This window comes from Struthio camelus, chromosome 6, assembly GCF_040807025.1.
Source record: "Struthio camelus isolate bStrCam1 chromosome 6, bStrCam1.hap1, whole genome shotgun sequence".
Taxonomy (NCBI): domain Eukaryota; kingdom Metazoa; phylum Chordata; class Aves; order Struthioniformes; family Struthionidae; genus Struthio; species Struthio camelus.
In genome coordinates this window covers 13,375,188-13,395,514 of record NC_090947.1, presented here as the reverse complement: position 1 = coordinate 13,395,514, position 20,327 = coordinate 13,375,188, and the positions used below count along the sequence as shown (strand labels likewise).

At 37.7% G+C, this 20,327-nt stretch overlaps 1 long non-coding RNA gene across 5 annotated transcripts in view; it reads right to left on the bottom strand.

Moving 5' to 3' along the window:
• LOC104143411 (uncharacterized) overlaps positions 1–8,427 on the bottom strand; it is a 436,433-nt gene extending 428,006 nt beyond the window's left edge. For all 5 annotated transcript variants that reach the window (XR_011141860.1, XR_011141861.1, XR_011141859.1 and 2 more), the window contains exons 1-2: positions 8,296–8,427; positions 521–584 (exon numbers count right to left, since the gene is read on the bottom strand). This is a non-coding gene — a long non-coding RNA (uncharacterized lncRNA). The remainder of the gene's footprint in view (positions 1–520; positions 585–8,295) is intronic.
• Between the last annotated feature and the right edge of the window lie 11,900 nt (positions 8,428–20,327).

The following is a 20,327-nucleotide window of genomic DNA, read 5'->3' as shown; positions in this document are numbered from 1 at the left end:
TTGCCATTGTTCAACAACATGCTTATTTTCATCTTCAGTGAAAACATCTTGGATGCTTTTCCTTTACGTTCACGTACTTCATATTTTGAAAGAAATACAGAAAGGATTGGAGGCAGCTGATTTTTTGATATTTAAATCTATTGATTTAAAAGCTTTAACTACTGTTATGGAGAGTAGTGGTATGTTCATGGTCCAGATGTACAGCTAAATAAATTAAAATCTCATTTATTACAACAAAAGGCTTAACTAAAAAGGTATCTCCAAACCAAAAAGAAAAACACAGAATGAATCAGAAAAGCACAGACTTGACAGTTTAAGCCTTATGAACTCAATTTCAAAGTCTTTGTCATTTAGCTGAAACATTCTCAGAATGCAGCTCCCTCAACAGATACAACTCTTTATATGCCTTACTGAAGATAAAATGAGCAACTTGTACCTTTGACATTGTCAGCAACAGAAATTAGATCCATCTACCATTATTCACACATATATTTAGTCTAGAGGGGAGCCTTTCTCTTACCATACATGAGGAGTAGCTCCTTTAACACTCTTCTCAGCTGAGTTGCAACTGCATTGGTTAGAAGCTGGGAAGGAAAAAAGAAAATAGGAAAATATCACATATTTGATGAAGGAGCTTTTACAAGTTCGCTTAGCTCATCTGATTTTTATGAGTCTGAGGTAAATCTCATATAAGACAACTGTTTCAAAAAAATAAATAAAAAACAGTATTCTGGTGGAGGTCATCTGTGTTAGTGATTTCTGAATTAAACAGAAGCATCTAAAGAACAAACAGCTGGCGCCAGTCAAATCACAATACCAGAAGATTATAGCACAGCTAGAAGAGTATGGTAAAGCTGAGCTGGAGCCTGGTGCTCCTCCATTTCTTTCTCCTAGCACAGTCCATCATATTCCTTCCTTTCCTAATCTTCTACTGAAAGACAGCAAAGAAGGGCAGACAGGCAGCACAATGAGTCCGCAATATCTGAAAAAGCAGCAATTGTCCTAACTCTTCTCCTACCCAGTATTTTGCTTGCCTCCAACTCTCCTACACTTTTGTAGTTAAGTGATAGGCAGGAGTGAAACCTCAAGAGGAAATACTGGCATTAGAACTTCCACAGGCCTATTTTGTGCTTATTACCCAAATATTCCTGTTGATCCCAAGAGGGGAACGAGCATGATGTGGCACAACACTAGCAGTGTTTATATTAAAAAAGTTTAATAACCACATGATTTCTAGGAAAGCTGCATTCTTGCAATATTCCTAATTCAAACTTTCAGCATACTAAGCACCAGTAAATAGCTCAGCTCTTGCTCAAGCTTGAAAGCACAAAGAGTAAGTGGAGGTTTAAGCACATTCTAAACTACACGAAGGGGTTTTTCCTCCTCCTTTTTTCCCCCCCCTCTCTCCAGGGGACATCCCAATCTTGCTTTACTCCTTAGAAGGCATAAAAATTGAGCATAGCTTGTAATAGGAATACTATCTTGATGGCTCTCAAGTATGAAGGAATGCATACAGCACAACCACTGTTGTTCTACTTATAACAACTAGAAGAACTATATAAAAGGGCAGTTGACAAAGGAAATGAGAAAATAGGAATATAAGCAGTTGGTAGGGATCTAACTGTCTCACGGTTTTAGGTCTGTCCATTAGGTAAACCAAGAGACATTATGGCTGCCTAATATGCTGTTACTGTCTCTAGAAATGCAACACACAACACAGGCTAAAACAAAAAGCACTCTTTTCCTCATAGCATGTGATAGAAAAGCCAAGTAACATTTCATGTTTGTTCAACAGTCTATAGGCCTGAGTAATCCACTAATACAGTGTCCACAGCTTCACATCCCCATCCAGTAAAGCATTTCATAGATGTTGAATCTGAACTCCGCAAGTCTCATTCAAATTCCATTTCCCCCCCCCTCTCTGTTCTCCTTTCATTCCCCATATGGTGTCCTCTCCTTCAAAAACTGGCAGTATACTGAAGTCAGTAGAACTATTCATTCCCTAAAAAAAGCACTTAGTTCAGTTTTGTAAAGCACCCAGTCAGTAAACCAAAAAAAATTTGGGAGCAATTCTCGAATACAGAAGTCTGTTCTAATGCAGACTTATAACTTTATAGTGAAAAGAATAACCACTGTCAAATACTACTGATTATTTACTGAAATGAATAACTTGAGTAAGCAAATGTATTAGTAACAAGCTCAGTCTTTGACTTACAAAATTGATATTATTCACTTCTAATTGAAGTGCTCTCCTTTCCCTTGAAATGGTAATAATATTGATGGAGGTAGATTCATATTTCAGGCTTTCTAGTTTTCCTTCTATGTTAGCTTCTCATGGTTATCTGTAACAATTCAGCTACTTAGGAAGAGAAGCTCAGCACAAAAAGCACTCTTTAGAGCTAGAGAAGTCATTAGTAATATTTCCCCTCTCCTCCCTTCTTCCAACAAGGAAGTAGAAAGAGATAAGAATTTAGTGGTGCAACTAATGTAACAGTTCTATTGGAAGTATTTTGTATAGAAGTTTTAGATAGAAAATAAATTGATAATTAGATAGATAAATTATAGATAAATTGAACAAGCTATGTAGAAAATTCAGACTTTTAGAAGAAGTAGTTTTAACATCATGCCCCACGATGATCCGTTCTGTCTCCAAGTAAAATATGTATGCCATTTAAACAGATTTCAGTTTCTGCTCTTCCAAACTGCTGTTGTAGTTAAATTATAAGATTAAAACAATCATAATTATCTTCAACAGTTTGAGAAAGTCTCCTACATCAAGTCATTCTAATCCCCTTGTTAAAATAGTCTGTTTGTATTTAAACATAGCATTTCTGTGATTATCAGATATAACTAAGATTCCCAAAAGTGCTTAGGAATCTCTACCAAAATTATCAGTCAATATCACCACAGTAACTGCTACAGAATGCTACAGCATTTCTGTATAACATCACCCCAGACTGTATTTGCCCTTAATTTAGTCAAATCAACTTAATCCTGAGGCTTTTGGCATAGAAGTAGAAGAATCTGCTCTCTTGCATGTAATTAAATGATTATGTTATATTTGATTTTAGAGTGCTATATATACTTGCATATTATATACTTGCTATTATACTTGCATATACTTGCACATCCCCGTCTGGATGTGATCCTGGGCAATATGTTCTAGAGGACCCTGCTTGAGCAGGGAGGTTGGACTAGATGATCTCCAGAGGTCCCTTCCAACCTAAACCATTCTGTGAGTCTGATATATCTAGCTCGCATTTGTGATCATTTCCCTTTCATGACAACATTTCTCTCAATACACAGTGGCATTCACATATGTCCAAGCTCCCATATAGTAGAGCTTTGCAGGAGCTGAGGGTGCTACAACACAGTCACCAGCCATCTGTCAGCACAACTGGCTGTAAATTAAAAAAAAAAAAAAAACCCAAACACACACAAACCAAAATACAAAACAACTAAAAGTCCTTGACTTGGCTACTACTAAGATTAGAAGAAAACAACGAGCAAAGATGACACCAAGGAAACAAGCCTGCCAGAGCTAGGGCCAATTGCTTGTGCTCCCATAACCTGCCTTTCAGAGTAAATACTGAAAGTTGGTGGTTACCAGTCTTTCAGTGAATGGATGTTGTCAGAAATGAGGTCTACTGTCCAGTGACGGCTACTTGAACTACCTAAAGCTCTCAATCTGAAAAAACTTAGTTTGTTAAATATAATACTCCATAATATTTTTGAATTATCACTTTTTGTCCCAGCTCATAAGTATGATCTTAAGAGGGATCCTGAGTTTTACTGAGGGCCTGGAATGGTTTGGAACACAATCTAAAGAATTAGGCAGAAAAAAAGGACTCGTTAGGAACAGTGAGAAAAGGTTTAACAGGGACAAGAGTAATTGGATCAGTGTTTTAATTGCACCCCTATTGGCCATCCCATTGCAAGTTACAGCTAATATCCTATTCAGGTTCACAGCATAAATTAAAAGTTTCCTGTCTTATTCCTGTCACTGAAAGCCTGAAATTCAAGTTTTTCTATCCGAGGTGACTCTTGTAGGTATAATATTTGAGAATACTTTAGTTTTTCTGATCCACCAAGAAAGTATATTTAAGCACAATTGCAAGCATTCTATAATCAAACAAAATTCTCATAAACTAGATTAATTCCCAAGTGGATTTTTAGCTTTTCCTCCTGTGCTTATTGTTGCCATGTTTCATATTCCATTATTACTTGCAACTTACATTAACCCTATCTCACAACAGTGCAATAATAATGCAAATAGGTACATAAGGGATGAAAAAAAGCACATCCCCAATCTCTTGCATAGAGGTGAAAACTGAAAATTTCAGGAGCTTCAAGCAATTCATTTCTCTTAATAGAAAAAAGGAAGAATCCTCAAGGTCTCATGAACTCTAGTTCAAGTATGATGCTAACCAAGGACACTAAGCCAACAAAACACACATGCACACTGTTACCTTATCAGCTTACAAGCAGTGTCTCCCCAGAACAGAGGCTTAGCTCAGTTAGTTTAATTTAATGGGCAGGAGCATGAGCACCGTGACCTCTCTTCTCATGAGCTGCAGTTTATACTGCAGGCAGAGAGATCCAGCCTGCACATATTTACTGGGCACGCAGAAACCCGGTGCACTAAGCAGATTCCCCAGGACACCATAACTAAACACCACAACTAATTCACACAACAACCACACCAATGTAGGACCTATGAAGTGAACGGGTTTTGAGCCCTTTCCGTTATCAACGCTTGAACTCCTACTGCTTTCTCCCCCAGATATACAACTTGGGAGACAAACACCTTTTTTTCCCCCCTTCTCCTCAAAAGGAGACAGCATTTAATTGTAACCATTTCCCAAAGTGAGCTTGTGAAATGAGTCAAAAAGACTTATACTGTATTCTTAGAGGACTGAAAAAAAAAAGTCTAAGAACTCTCACAATTAACACATTTTGAAGATAGCACCACAAGCAAAAACCATAAGGAAATACGGTCATGCTAGTAGCTGCTCTAGTAAAATATCATGGAGATAATTTCCTCTTGTCTTGTTCTCAGCTCAAAGGAAAGCCTCACCTAAATCCTGGTCGGCTCCCCAGTTTGCTACATTAAGCACAAACTCCGACAAACAACAATGACTGCAATCATGCTACTACAATCTTCAATTGCAGAGGAGATGGAAAAGAGTTATGAAAAAAATCATACAGATCAGCCTCCTGCCAGATTGCTATTTACTTCTAGTAATGTCCATCCAGTTTGGATACCATTATTTTGTACTACGTTTTTGTTTCTGAGTCATGACAGAACTGAGAGCTGCAAGGAGAAAAGAAAGAAACAGTAAGAATGGTCCTTGAGTAAGAGCAACATAAAAAAACCTGGGCTGTCAGGAGCTAAAAATAGCAGATACTTTATCTGTGTGGATTGTATGTATTTCCCCCAGCCAACGTCCATTCCAGTCATCCAGTTAGTGTGATTTAGGATTCTGCAAGCTCAGATACAAAGGGTAGCAATTTAAGAGACATACAAGAACACAAGCCTTATCAGATCTCTTTTCCAAGTGGCAAGTTTAAAGATCAGAACAAAAGTGATTAGAGGTTTGTTTGTTTTTTTAAACTGTATTTAAAACCACAGTATCTGCATCAGATTCAAAAAATGCAAGATAACATTTATTGCCAAAAATAGATGCGCAAAAGGCTGTATGTGCCTTTTACAGAGAGAAGTATATTAATACCAAAGAAATGCTGCTGGAAAGGATGTTTTCTAACCTAAAAGGACAAATTACACACATGAAAAGCACGGGACTATTTCTTTTACAATGTGTTTACATGACTTTTTGAGCGCAAGATATATTAGCCACTGTGACATCCCCAAGTTCTGTTAAAGAAAAATAAAAAGAACACATTACCCTGTGTTCATGAAGAAAATTACTCTGATGATTTTGAAACTAACCAAACAGAATACGGGAGAAGACTGCATTACATACACTCCATCACAAGTTTTACACGAAAAATCAATATTGTCACTATGCAATAGGACTATTGTGACTTTTGTGTTTTTATCCTAAATTCACTATTTACCCACAGAAAAGGCATTTACCCACTCCCTCATAGATACACTCTCAAAGGAACATCATACTTCAACCTGAGACACTAAAGAGTTTTGAAATCCAGCTGCCATTAAAGTCATCGTTAGTTTTAATGTTAAAATCAGATTACCCAGAATTTGAGTACACACATACTTCTTTGATGAAAAATAGAAGAATCCAACAAGAATGAATTTTAATTGGAAAGAGTCATGTTTTCTATAGCAGAAGATCTTTAAGTACCACTTGGAAAGTTGAAAAATTATATTTGAAAGGCGTCACACAGATGTATGTCAGCAGCTAAGGACTAGATTTTTTTTCCCCAGAGTTATTCGAGTGCTACAGATGGGGACAGTTACTTAGTGAAGGTGCAGAGAAGCACAGCAAAGTCAGAGATAGGAACTCTTGAAGTTTCCACTAGCACCTAAACCAGTTCACTACCCATGCATGCGCGCAGACACCTAAATACACCTGCAAATGCAACTGTAAGACTTCCCACTCCCCACCCTAGCCATCACCCCACCACAGGACCTCTGAGCTCCACGTCCTCAACCCCGCACCCAGGCACCAGCTGGGCTCCCAAATCCACATCTCTCACAAAGGGAGATGCTGTTAATTAATAGGTGGCACCTACTCTATCTAGGACAGCCAAGCTGGCTCCTGACATAGTCTAGAGAACTTTTCAGTTGAGAAATACAATGCAGGAAAAAAAAAGGGAAGGAAGTACTACAGCTTCTTGAAATAATTCAAGACTAGTTAAGGAGATACTATGATATTAAGAGGCTCAGTTATCCCCTTTAAGCTACTCAAAAAAAGTACATCCTCCTCAATGAGGGGCAGACAGTTTTTAACTACACTATATGCTTTTAGAAGTTTAGTTTCCTCCAGTGTTTCCCACACACCACCAGTCAGTATATATTAAAAAACCTACATGAAAGTGTGACTTGCACTAAAACAGTGTAAATATTCGTTTTTATTGCATGATGATTTAGAAATCTGTACTAGGATAGGTACATTTTATGTAGCTACGCATACCCAGGCAGCACAACTGAAACAGGAGAGCTCGTAAAGCAACCAGCAGAATTAGTAAAGGCACAATTCCCTCTTGGCACCAGTGTAAAGCTGCTGAGATGAATGTGCTAAGTGTTACTTTATGAATGCATTAAAACAAACAAAAAGCCTACTGATGACAAGCCTTTTTTCTAAGTTTGTTGAAAGGTTCACTGAAAAGCAGGTTTACCCAAAGAGGGCAGCCATAAGCATGTCTCATTTGCCTACTGTGCACCTACAACTTCAACATGACCCCTACAACTATGCAGGTGTCTGAGCAAGCTGACAATAAGCATATAAAGGGCTATCACATGTAGAAAGTCACAGAAAAATCATGAATATGGAAGAGAGGAGGAAGAGTTGGGGACAACAATAGGGAGCATACTGAAGTGCGGCCAAGGGCAGAGGATTCCAAGACAGGATTGTATCCTGCAGCTGCAGGTTGTTTAGGAGAAATTGTGAATACTTGCACATTAAGACAGATAATTCACCCCACCCCAGACCTGCATGCCTCTTGCCCTACGTTTTCACAACTCAAATAGTATTCACTTGCTGGAACAGCTTCCAAGACTCCACTGCCAGTCCTACCTCCTCCAACAGTCACCACCTTTGCGAGAGCTGCAGATATATTAGAGATTGCCTTTTAGCCATAAGCATTCAAGACAGCCATATAGTTTCAAGGAAAAGGCAGCAAACGCTGTCCAGGAAAAGGAGTTTTTACAAGAAAGGAATAAGGAAGTATTGGTTAAGGATCACAGCTATACTGAGTGTTATCCTTTCAGCTGTACATTCCTTTTCTAGTAGGACAAGGTGAGAAAGTCTAGGCAGAAAAGAAAAAAAGCCATATCAATAAAAAAGTTACATAAAAGGAAGGAAGCAGATTCCATTGTTATCTAGCATGGCAGAATAGTTTTGTTACCAAAAAAGAAGATATACATTCACCTACTAAGCTCAGATGCTGTAATAATAAATAGGCACTATAAAACCACTGCAGTAAATTAGGGAGTTAATAAACAGGCCATAGGAAAATGGCATATATATATATATATATCTATTTTGGGGAAGAAGAGCAATTACAATTTGCATCTCAAAGCAAACCCAATAGTTGTTATAATCTTAAACAGAAATAAATTCAAACGCAACATACCACTGATGCTCCTACCTTCTACTTCCCATAGACAGCAAAGGGCAGCAGCAACCACAGCTCTGCTTTCCTGTGGCTGCTAACACTGCACTGCAGTTATTCTAGCCACAGCAGCATTAGAACGGCCTTAGAGCATAGAGCAAGCACTGAGGCAAGCGTGAAACTGAAATTCATCCCCAAACAGGCATAGCTCAGCACTCTTCATCAACTTCCTCTACCTTCTCCAGGAGGAAAACTGGCACATAGCCCCCATCCACAACTACTAAATCCCACATTTGCAAAAACTTTCACTTGCTAGATTAGAAGAAACCACATGTGCAGACTCCTCCACGCACACTTCAGAGAGGCTGCTACTAGCACACAGCCCACATACCCAGTACTACCCAGCCAAGCCCAGCTGCCCCTGCTCTCCTCATAGCAGCTCCAGCTGGCTCTCCACCCCCCTCATTAAGCCTTGCTCTGTCACAGGGCACTGCATCCACTTAAAGGGATGATTTGTAGAGTGTGACCCAGCTTCAAGCAATAACAAAACAGTGATAGTTAAAGAACAACACAATTACAGCTGAGGTGAGTTGGCTCCATGCCCTGGCCAGGTCACAGTTTGGGCCTTAGCTGCAAAACATCGGCACAGGAGCTCTCTCCTCCAGCCTTACTGCTGCCTGGGCCCAGGGGCGCTCAGACAGGTGCGTGCAAGCTCACCCCAAATTTCACTCTCTAAAACAGGAACTGGGGAGTGGCTTCTGGAAACCTGCTATCGCAATGGAAAACCTCAGATGTCTTTGGGCTGGCAGTAGTCAGTACACATCTCTTGTTTCTGCAGCTCTGTTGCCTCAAGTTGGACTACAAAGTGGACCTTTGACCCCCTTTCAGTATGGCAGACACCTGAAGCAAATGAGGGCTGTACCACGGAAGCCCTCTGAAATCTCAGACCACGTGGCAAGAGCGGTTGGAGTTTTGCAGTGGATCTGCCTGCACCTTATCCACAAAGAGAGAACATCAAGAACAGAAGAAGTGTTTTATATTGCAGAAACAAGGTGTTATTAGAACATGAACTAGATATGTTTTTCTAACACTGAAAACATAGGTGTGCTAGGCAGTGCAAAATAAAAATAGACAGGCTTACAAATAATTCTCTTCTCTGCCTACTATGAACTTGCAGAGCAGGTTGTCAGTCCAGAACCCTTTTGAAAATCTCCCCTGGCTTTTGAACTGGAGCAAACTCCACAGTCCCCTCTGGATCCTGGAGAAAAGTCTTTTCACCATCTCATCCAGCAGTCTGTCTGCAGCCTGCTGGTTTAGATGCTGCTTCCCAGTCACTGCTTATGCCGCAGACTTATTGAACTCCTGCCCTGCCCAGGTACCTGCATGATCTAGAATTATTTAAAGGGGACTCGTCCATGAGTAAGGCCTTTCCATGCAAATAAGATTGGGCTGGTTTATTTCTTTTCTAACAAGCCCACGGAATTGCCAGAGATTTCTTCCTAATTTCTTTCCCTCTGTGTCAGCTTTTTATTGAGAAGTTTTATTCCTCTGCTGCAAGACTCCCCACTTGCCTATTTCTGACAAAACCAGAAATATAGCAGAAAGCTTCTTAAAATGTAGACTAAGAAGAATTTTGTCTATAAAAACAATATGTGGATCCCATACACTTGGGGATGACTAAAAAAATTGGAAAGTAAATTCCATATGAATGAAATACAGTTCTTACCTGATGAATACCCCTGACATAAGCTCCTCAGTGAGCCAAATAAACACCATTGGCTACCATCACAAGACTTCTCTGCTGCATTTTATTGGAGATGGCACTCGTTCCAAGACAACATAAGCACAATGAGGTGCATGCATGGTCCATATATGCAGAGTTCTTCACAGTCTGTACTAGGTTCTGCAATTTCCATTCTGTAAGACAGCAATATACTGTCGCTTTCGTGCAGCTAAGTGAATAAGTGCTAATTTTTTGTCAGTTCGACAAAGCACAATATTGTTGCTCAGAGAGCAAGAATGTACTAACAGGAAGTATGCCCCTCTATTTGCCATATAGCCAAGAGGCACTGCATTTTTTTTTAAGTACCTAATACTTCCAGTAACAGCTAAAAGGAAAAGTGGACTGGAAAGTACTATTGTCTACTCAGGTTTTTATTGCATGGAAACTCTTTTTGAGCATAAACTTGGAATTCTGAAGCTTTCTGATGAGAAAACAAGAGAAAAAATAGGTCAAATTCAGCCACCTTGAGTAGTATTAAGCTTTGCAGAGGTAAATCAAAGACTCAAGAAAAGTTTTTCTATGATGTGAAGAATGCCAAATCAAATTAAAAGACATACTGGCAAGAATAATCAACACAGTAGAAATGAAGAATATTTGCACTGTGATTGAGGCTATATGAAATCAGGCTCTGTATTAAGAGAACATAATTTATATTTCTGTGCCTAATTATCATGTACTGAGATCTTATTAAAATCTCAGTCTAGCATTTCAGACTGCATTCTCAGGTAGACTCAGATGGAGGTGAGGACACCAGAGAGAGACAGGCAGGTTTTCAAAAAATGCCTGTGACCTCTGTTACCACCGTGGGGCCTGGCCAGGACCGCATCACTGACCAGCAGTCCTGGCTCAGCCCCTGACCTGTCCATCACCCCTGCCCACAGACCCCTTCACACTGGGGCTGTGATCACAAACTCCTTGTCATACATTAAAAATCCCCATACACCTTATGTCTGCGTGATAACCCTGTGCCAAGCATGTCATGGCTGTTACGTGCCCACAAAACCCCCCATCTGTTCGACAGACTTAGAAGAATTGGCAGGAACGAGGGGAGGAGGAATCAATTCCTCATTGCTCAGCAAGAAGGAAAATAGAAGTACTGAGCTGGGCTGAGACTCCTGCCACTATGGATTTACTGTATGTTGTAATACAATTATCTACACACAGGAATTCAGTATACAGATGATAAAAGCATAGCTGAATAAGCTACCTGTAGTGCTGAAGGACAATGGATTAAACATTGGAAGGATTTAATTCTGCGACAGGGTAAATAAGCAACTACAGTTAAAACAAATCTACACAACATTTGTGTTGAGAGCATTTGACTGACGAGGTATCCGGGTGTTGTGTGCGTAAGAATCTCTAACCAAATACTGAATTCTAATTGACTTTCACAAGTCAATTCATACTGGATTTCAGAAAGGCAGTTGTCAATGCTCCATGGTTGAATGGCTTATTGAACTAGCAGAAAGTCCCTCACTATTCTGAGCAGGCTGCATTCTTCAAGTACTGACGAAACAGCTAAAAATCCCATCAAATATGACTTAGCAGTAAAAGGATTTATAAAAATTCCATTGTAAATAGTAGCATATTGTTCTGATTTTACTGCCATTGTTCTGGGAAATTAGGATGACTTTTACAAGTAATGAACAAATGAATTTTTGTTCACTGAACATAAGAATTTTTTTTCTTTACATATGACCTCACAGATTAAACACTACATGTTTTATAAAGCTGTGAGACAGCTGTGAGAAATTCTGTTTAAATCACCCTAAGTGGTAGATCACCTCTAAAATGTTTAAATCACCTCTAGGTCCTAGCTCATAGGATTGAAATTCTGTGAGGAGAGGATAACTATGAATTTACAGACTTGGAATATTCTGTGTTTTGAATAATACATGAATAATTGAACGCTTATCTTATGCTAGGGACCCAGCTCCCCTACAAACATTTTGGAATAGTAAGGCATCACATTTAGCTCAGCATGTTACTTTATGCAATGGTAGGCTGCAAACACCTTGGAGAACATAGGCTATGATGGTCATTTCTTAATCTTGCTATCTTCAAAGTTATTTATTTAAACAAATGGTACAATATAGAGGTAAGATGAAGAAAATATATTTAAAGAAGCTACTAAAATAGCTAGGTGAATGTAAATGGCCTGTGATACAATGGAGGTCAAACTACGTGATACAATGGTTCCTTCTCGCTGTAGAAGCATGAATCTGTTATTCCTCGGAAAAGGGCATATTTCATTAATCTGGGAAGATATAGATTCAGTAAAGGAAAGAATAGTCTATAGCAGTGCAAACTGGCACCATTTACCTCACAAGCCATCACAGACTCGAGTCATTTTTCTCAGTTTCATATCAGATGCTCTTGTCTATGCTTTCTTTTCACTAACTCATCTGCAAAATGTAGACATCCTGTGTAGCTTACCCTGTAGGCCCGGGAATGCTGTGGAAAATGATACACGTTACAGACCCCCTTATCCTTTCATGGTATACACCTTTGATATGTATTATTATGCCAAAAAATAAACCTAACTTCAGTGTAGTCATGCCTATCAAACATATGTCATCAGTTGCTGAGAAGTAGGCCTGAGGGTATTTAAGGCTGAGTTGGTGGGTGTTTTAGTTATGACATGAATATGACACCTCCTTTAATCTAGAAGCTGAATGCAGTAAATTCTGTTCCACCACTAGTGACTGCATACGTTTGTTTAATGCAGTCAAAGAAAAAAGAATGAATTTTCTTCATAATTTGTTTTTAAAAATAATCCCACATATTCTACTGAGTAGCTTGATGTATACTAAAAGCTGTGATGACTTTTTCAACTGTTTTCTTTAAGGAGGGCTAATAGCATGGGTAACATCCTTGAACTATATTCATCATGTAAGAAATTTAATTTTCATCTCTTTCCACTCTCATTCAGTTTATTTTCATCAGGTGTTAGCTTGCTGTGCAGCAAGCCAATCTCATTCCATATTGATCTGTGGTGAGACAAAAGGACAGAAGAAAGCAAAAACAGAAAAAAAGAAAAAAGACACGTGGCCAAAAAACTAGAAGCCCCTTGACCTCTGTTCATTCCCCTCTGTGGTGATCTGGCTGGACCAAAAGGTAAGTGTTGTAATATATTTGTGAAGAATTCCTCTGATACAACTGGTATAAATTTATTTCCAGCCCCACTCAGTATGACATTTGTTTACTAAATTTGACTAGTTAACATTATGTGAAACGCAGCAGAAAAATATTTTCTAGCACACACATGATCAATATCTGGGGAAGAGCAAACATATGCAGCGTGTTTGTTTGCCCCTCCTCGCTAAATTATCTCATTACTGAATATCCTCCAAGCTCAAACATTCAGACCATGCTTTTATGCAGAATGATTTGAGCCTATGCTGTGCCTGCTTATGCACCCCGTTAATATGATGTTGTCACTCTGCTAAGGATGCATGACTTTCAACACTATTTATATTGCAGTCCTGTGAAAAATAAATGCTCTTATCATATGAGCCGCTGAAATGTTCAGCTTGTCACAACTTTTGAGGGCAGCAGTGTTATAACGTGTCAGAAATACACTTAACACTCTCCAGGGCGTCCAACTAGCACCATTTTGAACCAGTGTTAGTATGTAATACAATAATAGTTGAGTGGTATAAGAACTGGTATTACCAGATATCATCTTTATAATTGCAAGTAACTTATGCACAGCAAGTCTAATGTGGAGGGAAATTAAAACAATACTCTTGTGTATGGTTCACATTAGCAAAAGATCATTTAGTAGGAAGACACATTATGAGCAGTCAGCGCTTTACTTTTCTCCTTCTGCTTCCGATGCGTGCACTTATGTCTGTCTTCTATTGAAATGCTGTCCATCAAAATAGCTTTCCAGACAGAACTTTTTAAGATCATGATCTATAAATCAGACATGGATTTGCACAAGATCATTCTGACTCAGCTTTGAATCTGATCTAAAAATACTTGCTGCTATATGGAAGCAAATTACAGCACAGCAGTAAAGCTATTGAAAAACTACTGAGAAACACTAGTCATGCTCTTCTCAATGGAAAGCTGCTGAGCATTGCAGAAAACTAATGCACCAGAAACTGGGGGAAATAGAAAACCAATAGCTTAGATTGTCCATATTTATTCAAAGGAATCAAAATATCCTCCTTGCAGGCCCATTTTACAGTATGTCAAAAGTTGAAGTCAAGGTCGTTTTGGCCACCTTTTTTCATGCAGAAGCATGACTAGCACTACTTACCTTGTCATATTAAAAGCATAGAATGTATTAAGATCTTATACTGTATAATGCTGCTTTAGCACAAGATACTTCAAAACTTTGCATTTGCTTTTAATTTTATTGAGGAATTAACTAAGTTTTCAGATAGGAAGTAAACAAGTATGACAGGCCTTTGTTGTTGGAAATTAAGTTTAACAGACTGTCAAAAGACAACAGAAAAACTGACGACTACTGTGCCATTTCTTCTCTCATTGCAAATGAGGTAGAAAATGTTTTATACCATGGAAACAGAATTCTATTCTTCACTTTGAGGAAACCAGTAAATATTTTAAAATTAAAATATTTTAAAAGTAAAGTTTAAAAGTTTATATTCCCTTCCATTATGGACCGTCACCTGGAAATCTGAGCTGTCTTTTTCTTTTTTGTACACTCTGTTTACTTTTTTTCTTCATAGAAAGTCAGACAAGAAAAGTGAAGTATAGAAGGGGAAAAATGTCAACCTAGAATTGGAAATACTTTGCGTTATCTATGTGATCTCCTATTTATTATATGGAAATATGTTAGCAATCTTTCAACTCTGAAAGATCTGCAGACATTTAAAAAATGACAGCTCTAATTTCACTTCTATAAATTCAAAAATATGTTCCCAAATGCATCTCATGTCCATTAGATATCAAGAAGAGAGGAATTTTTTAATCAAATGATTAATTCATGTTGTTGTTGTTGTCGTTTTTCCCAGGGACTGAAATAAAACCTCTGAGGATGGCTAAGAACAACAGGAGCAACAAATAATTTGAAGTAATTCAAACTCTAGAGAATACTCTCTACTTTCTATATCTTCTCTCCCTTGGTGCAGCTTTTAGTAGCTGGCAGACAAGGTAACTGGCTTATTGCTAATGACAGGGAAATGTTAGTTTCACATGCTTAATCTACCAATTCTGTGGGCTTTCCCTAAAGCCCTAAATAAGAGGTGAGTAGGTTGGTTAGAAAAATCTACATTTAATTAGTTTTTTTTCTGTATTCTGCTGCTCTGCTTAAGAAAAAACAGCCTATCAAAACTTCCTGTATATTTTGAAGGGTATCTTCTTATCTCAAGAAGCAGGTATCCTGAAGTATATAGATTTGCTATGAGAAAAAGGGAACTGTCTTTCTACAGTTTTCTACCCTCCTTATCCTTAATTTGGAGAAGGGAAGCCAGAACACCTCTGTCACTGAGCAGCACATTTGCACACCCCCACAGCAAATATGTGATGTTCTGACTCATGAAACTAGAATATAAAGACTGCCTTTCAGATAAACTAGCCCAGTTTATCTGTACAAAGAAAATAAATATTTTAGATTCACATTACACCTTCTGGAATTCTCAGTGCACCATCTGTTTTTAAGCAAACAATTGCAATACATAAAGTAATACACTGATACGGTGACTTGCAAAGAACAGTTCAGACCTTTATCCTCAAATATAATGACAGAAAATTACATACTTTTCTAAATCAATGCTTCCTAGAGATTCAGAATCAATGTAGATGTCCTTTTCTTTCTGTAGTATTGTATCCATTCCTAAATTGGATTAGATTAAATAATATTAGATTGATAGCTATTACAATGCATGCCTTTTCTTCTCGATGTGACTAAAAGACACTTACAATGCTCCTAAAGCAATGCTTTTTCATTTGAGTCTTCATGTACCAAGCTTGAGATTCAACTGTGAAGTTCCATTTCCTCTTTGTCCTGCTACAGGACATCAAAATAAAATTCATCAAAATAAATTTGATGAAATTCATTTAGTCATGTGAAAACAGAAGAAGATAGCATGGAATTCATTCAGATCTAAAGTAGGGAGGGAACTGAGGAATAATGAATGGAGGGTCTCCATTAGCCCTTTCTTCTCTTGCTGTAAAAGGGGAAAAAAGTACTGATGCATGGGAAATAAGGGAAGGTTCTTCACTGACAGCGGCACACGACCCTAGTGAATCAAGCTGAGATCAACATTTCATCCGTGGTGACTTGGCCTTCGTCATGTAGGTTTGATATTCCTGGGGTGATGATAAGCTTGATTGTATAAACAGGTTCAGGCTAAAAGTGTTGATCTAAAAGTACTGCAAAATGAGTTCTTTGAACTCACAGCCCAAGTCTGGTAAGTTAGGAATAACGTTATCATCTTCAGCCCTCAGAAAACTGTTATGGAAATACTTGTAACAGCTGAATACTTCAGATGTTACAAAAGATAATCTGGCCACTGTAAATCTGAAAACAATCAGATTTCAGGGAAAGGAAATGATATGACAATGTAAATTTAGAAGGAAATACACTTACGGTATTGTTAAGCATAGATGTCATGATTTATGAATGGTGTTGGAAGGGTCTGAAAAGTTTTCATAGAATCTAAGGAATATTGGGGGGCTTTTAAAGTTCAGGCCTCTGTTAATTCTTCAGTTCTCTCTCTTTTAAAGTAATATTCAAGCCCTTTGTTGTTACAACAACTGCCACCACACTAAAAATCAGTTATTTAGGATCAAGCATTAAGCAGTGTGGTTGCATTTGAAAGTCCCACGTTATTCACATTCTTCTCCAGAAAAATTGGAACCGACATTTGGTGCATGAGAATTCTTTGACTGGAGGTTGTCAATCTGTGACTGAAAGAGGAAGGGCAAGAATACGGGACGCACAGAAGTCTATGCGTTCTTTCCCTACGACACTCTCCAGTGGAAGTCTAGCAAGCCCAGGACCCAATGGTCTGCAGAATCATGCCTTGGTCAGATACGAATAATGCTATATTGACTACAGATTTAATTCCCACTTTTCCCCATTTCTCTGTTGCCCTCTTCAAATTGTAAAGGTGGCCCTACAAAGAATGGGACAAAAGGTCATTCAAGGAAGCTTGAAGCTAGATCTGGAGTTGTAGCCAAAAGGTCAAAGCAGCAGGAAGGATGCATAATTAGGTGTGGTTTTTAGTGCTCCCTGATCTTCATCATAAATTAGAGAAGCCTGTGCCTTCTAGCAAATGTTTGTTTAAAGTTGGCTTAGAAAGCTCCAGCCATTGCTTTCTCCCCTGCAGATAGGTTTTCTTTCATGAAGAGCAGGGGGAAGTGTAAACAGCTACTAACCGATATGATACAAAATCTCAATACAAACCTACAAAAGAGAATGCACCGGCCACCAGTTAAACTGAATTTAGATTCATTCAGACTACTACGATATCTAATTTTAACTCTAAAATCTATAAAGTTAGCCTGTAAATCTTGCAACATCTTTTTTCTTTTAAGAGAAAGAGAGCTACATCATATTTGCAACACTTGCAGGATATTTAATTTACGAATAGATTTAGAAAATTATTGTAGATATCTTATAGCAAAGGAAAATACTATAACCAACTTTTGGTTCTGGTGTGATCTTGAAAAGGGCAGCAGAATGAAACTCTGAAAGATTATTGGAGAAGTTTGGGAAGGAAAGCATGGAAACAATAACTGATCATTGCAGAATCCTTTAATCAATAATTAGCAAATGTTCAAATAAAAATTTTCCCCTAAATGATTGGCCTGTTCCTAACCACAGAGATTTAGACTGAACCAACAACTCCTACATGTCTCAACATGTGTAGTTTTCAATAGTATCTTAGTGCTGGCATATTTCTTATATTACCTGACAAGCAGAGGCATATGAGACAGAGCTGGGAAGAGAATCGTTCCTCTGGTGAAAAGTTCAACACTTCTTATGTGACTGTTTAGAGCTGAAAGGTAAAGGGTAGCTAAGGTTATTTATTTAAGAATCCTGTAGTCTTTTTCCCAACAGGGTATCGTTCAAAATGTGGCAACATAGAGCATCAGCTTCTTGTTCAAATCTTCTGGGGGATGACATTTGCTGAAAACTTGAAGGACTAGAGAATCCTAACAAAATATAACTGAATTTATATGCAATGTGGCAACTGAAAATGGAAGGACTCACTGAACTAAAAAAAATAAAATGGTCTGATGCATACACCTACTACAGTAAATACTTCGAGCAATGTAGCTGTTCTATTTGAACACTTAGATTTCATTTGACCTATGTCTTCTTATCACTAATGTGAAAACTAAATATCAAAACAGAAATTTCCATTCCTATGCTGGGTTCCCTACAGTTGGGAGTCTACCTAGCCTATCTCTGAGCTATATTTCGTAGTTGCAAATAAACATAAAATGCTGAAAAATACAGTCTTAAATGTGCTTTATACAAGCACTAGTTTGAGGAAAAAAACAGATTCAAGTTTCAATGCAATATGTATTTGTTTAAGTCAGACATGACTTGTTTAAGATGGACATTACTTTTGTCCAGGGTTCATAGTGTCATGAAGGGAAGGTGTGTCATGCATGGAGGTGTTTCTCTGTAAAGGTATAAAAAGATAATAATAATAATAAAGAATAAGAATAAGAATAAATCTATGTTTTATGGAGTTAATTGAGCTTCTCCTATGGGAAATTCAGAGCAAGACATATTTTGATTGTTTTTGTTGAAAATACTTTTTGCACTCCATTTTTCAATAATTTTTAATCATATTAATTTTACCTTCCCAAAACAAACACATGACTTTTGGGTTTTTAAAAAGTTTTTTTGTATCATAATTTCTCTCCTGATTTTTTCTAGTTTGTCTGAAATCATAGTTTAATACCTCATTTCTTGCTAGGCTAGTTCAAATACTGTGGAGTAAAGAACAACTAAATCATAGGTCTGCTTTTATCTGCTCCTGTCACACGGCGTCTTCAATGCAGTAATCTTGCTATTCTTATATGCTCGATGGCCCTTAGAGCTTAAGAATCTTCTTCCTCTCAGTCGTTGCACAACATGGCTGTAAGAGTCCCAGTTAATGGTTCATGCACATACTAATCTACTAGAAATGAGTTCCTTCCCTCACCAAAATATACGTATTTTATGCAAAGCTTAGATTTTTCTGTTCAGCTATTGTCTTTTAATTAAACAGAAACCTATTAAATTACACAGATTACTTTGGTCATTTTATTTCTCCTGTGTGGCAACATTTATTCTCTCCAATACTTGCAAACCATATTGAGATTTTCAGTGTAAGCACAGTGTTATGCTGATTCCAATTCTAGGAGACATTCTATAAAGAGTTCTAGAAGAAAGAAGCGTAGTGGAAAACAGAGTTACAAGACTAACTCCATTTAGACAAAACTTCTTTTTAAGATTCTAAAAGTAAACTTGATTGAGTGCATTTATGAACCTGCTAAACAGAAATCAAAAAAAGAACAGAATAATTTAAGGACTTGTAAAAAAAGGAAACACATATTTTCTTTGTACCGTAATCTGGAAAAGACTTCTAAATAAATAACGCTATGACATTTGATATAATTAGGTTCAAAACCTATCATGAAATGCCATCCATTTAAGGGTTTGTATGTAACAAACTATGAAGGCTTTTTTGGATGAGTTGGAAAAAAAGAATCCTGATGAACAATTAAAACAAATGTCATCTCTTTACTGAATTCACTTTTATTTATTTAGCAGAGAAAACATTAATAGAAATTCAGATACATTAGGACATTATGATAATTCTAGTACATTAATAATGCAAATGGCATAAGAAGGTTAATTATTTCTCAAATGAGCAGGTATTGTATAATGTTCTTCCTTTACAAAATGCACCCACTCACTCCGAGATAAAAACAATTTTTTTTTTAATTTTTGCTCTGCAGGTACTATCAAAATACACATAAGCTTTTTGACCTGTTGGATGTGAAAAAGTTCTCAGTCTACTGGACCAAAGTCTAGCATTCAAAGGTCAGGAATTCGTTATCAATGCAAAACTCTAGCCTTTATGCAACATTGAAAACCAACAAAATTAATTCCATGGAAAAAGGTCATATGACTGCTAAAAGCTACCTTTGCCTAACAGGCCAAAGATTAAGCACCATATTTTGCTTTCAGATCATCACATTACTCTTCAAGAGAATCTTCAACCACAGTAGCTAATCTCTTGATTGGGTAGCAATATGTTCTCTGAATTGTTTTAACATTGAATGAGGTCTAACATATGAAATCACA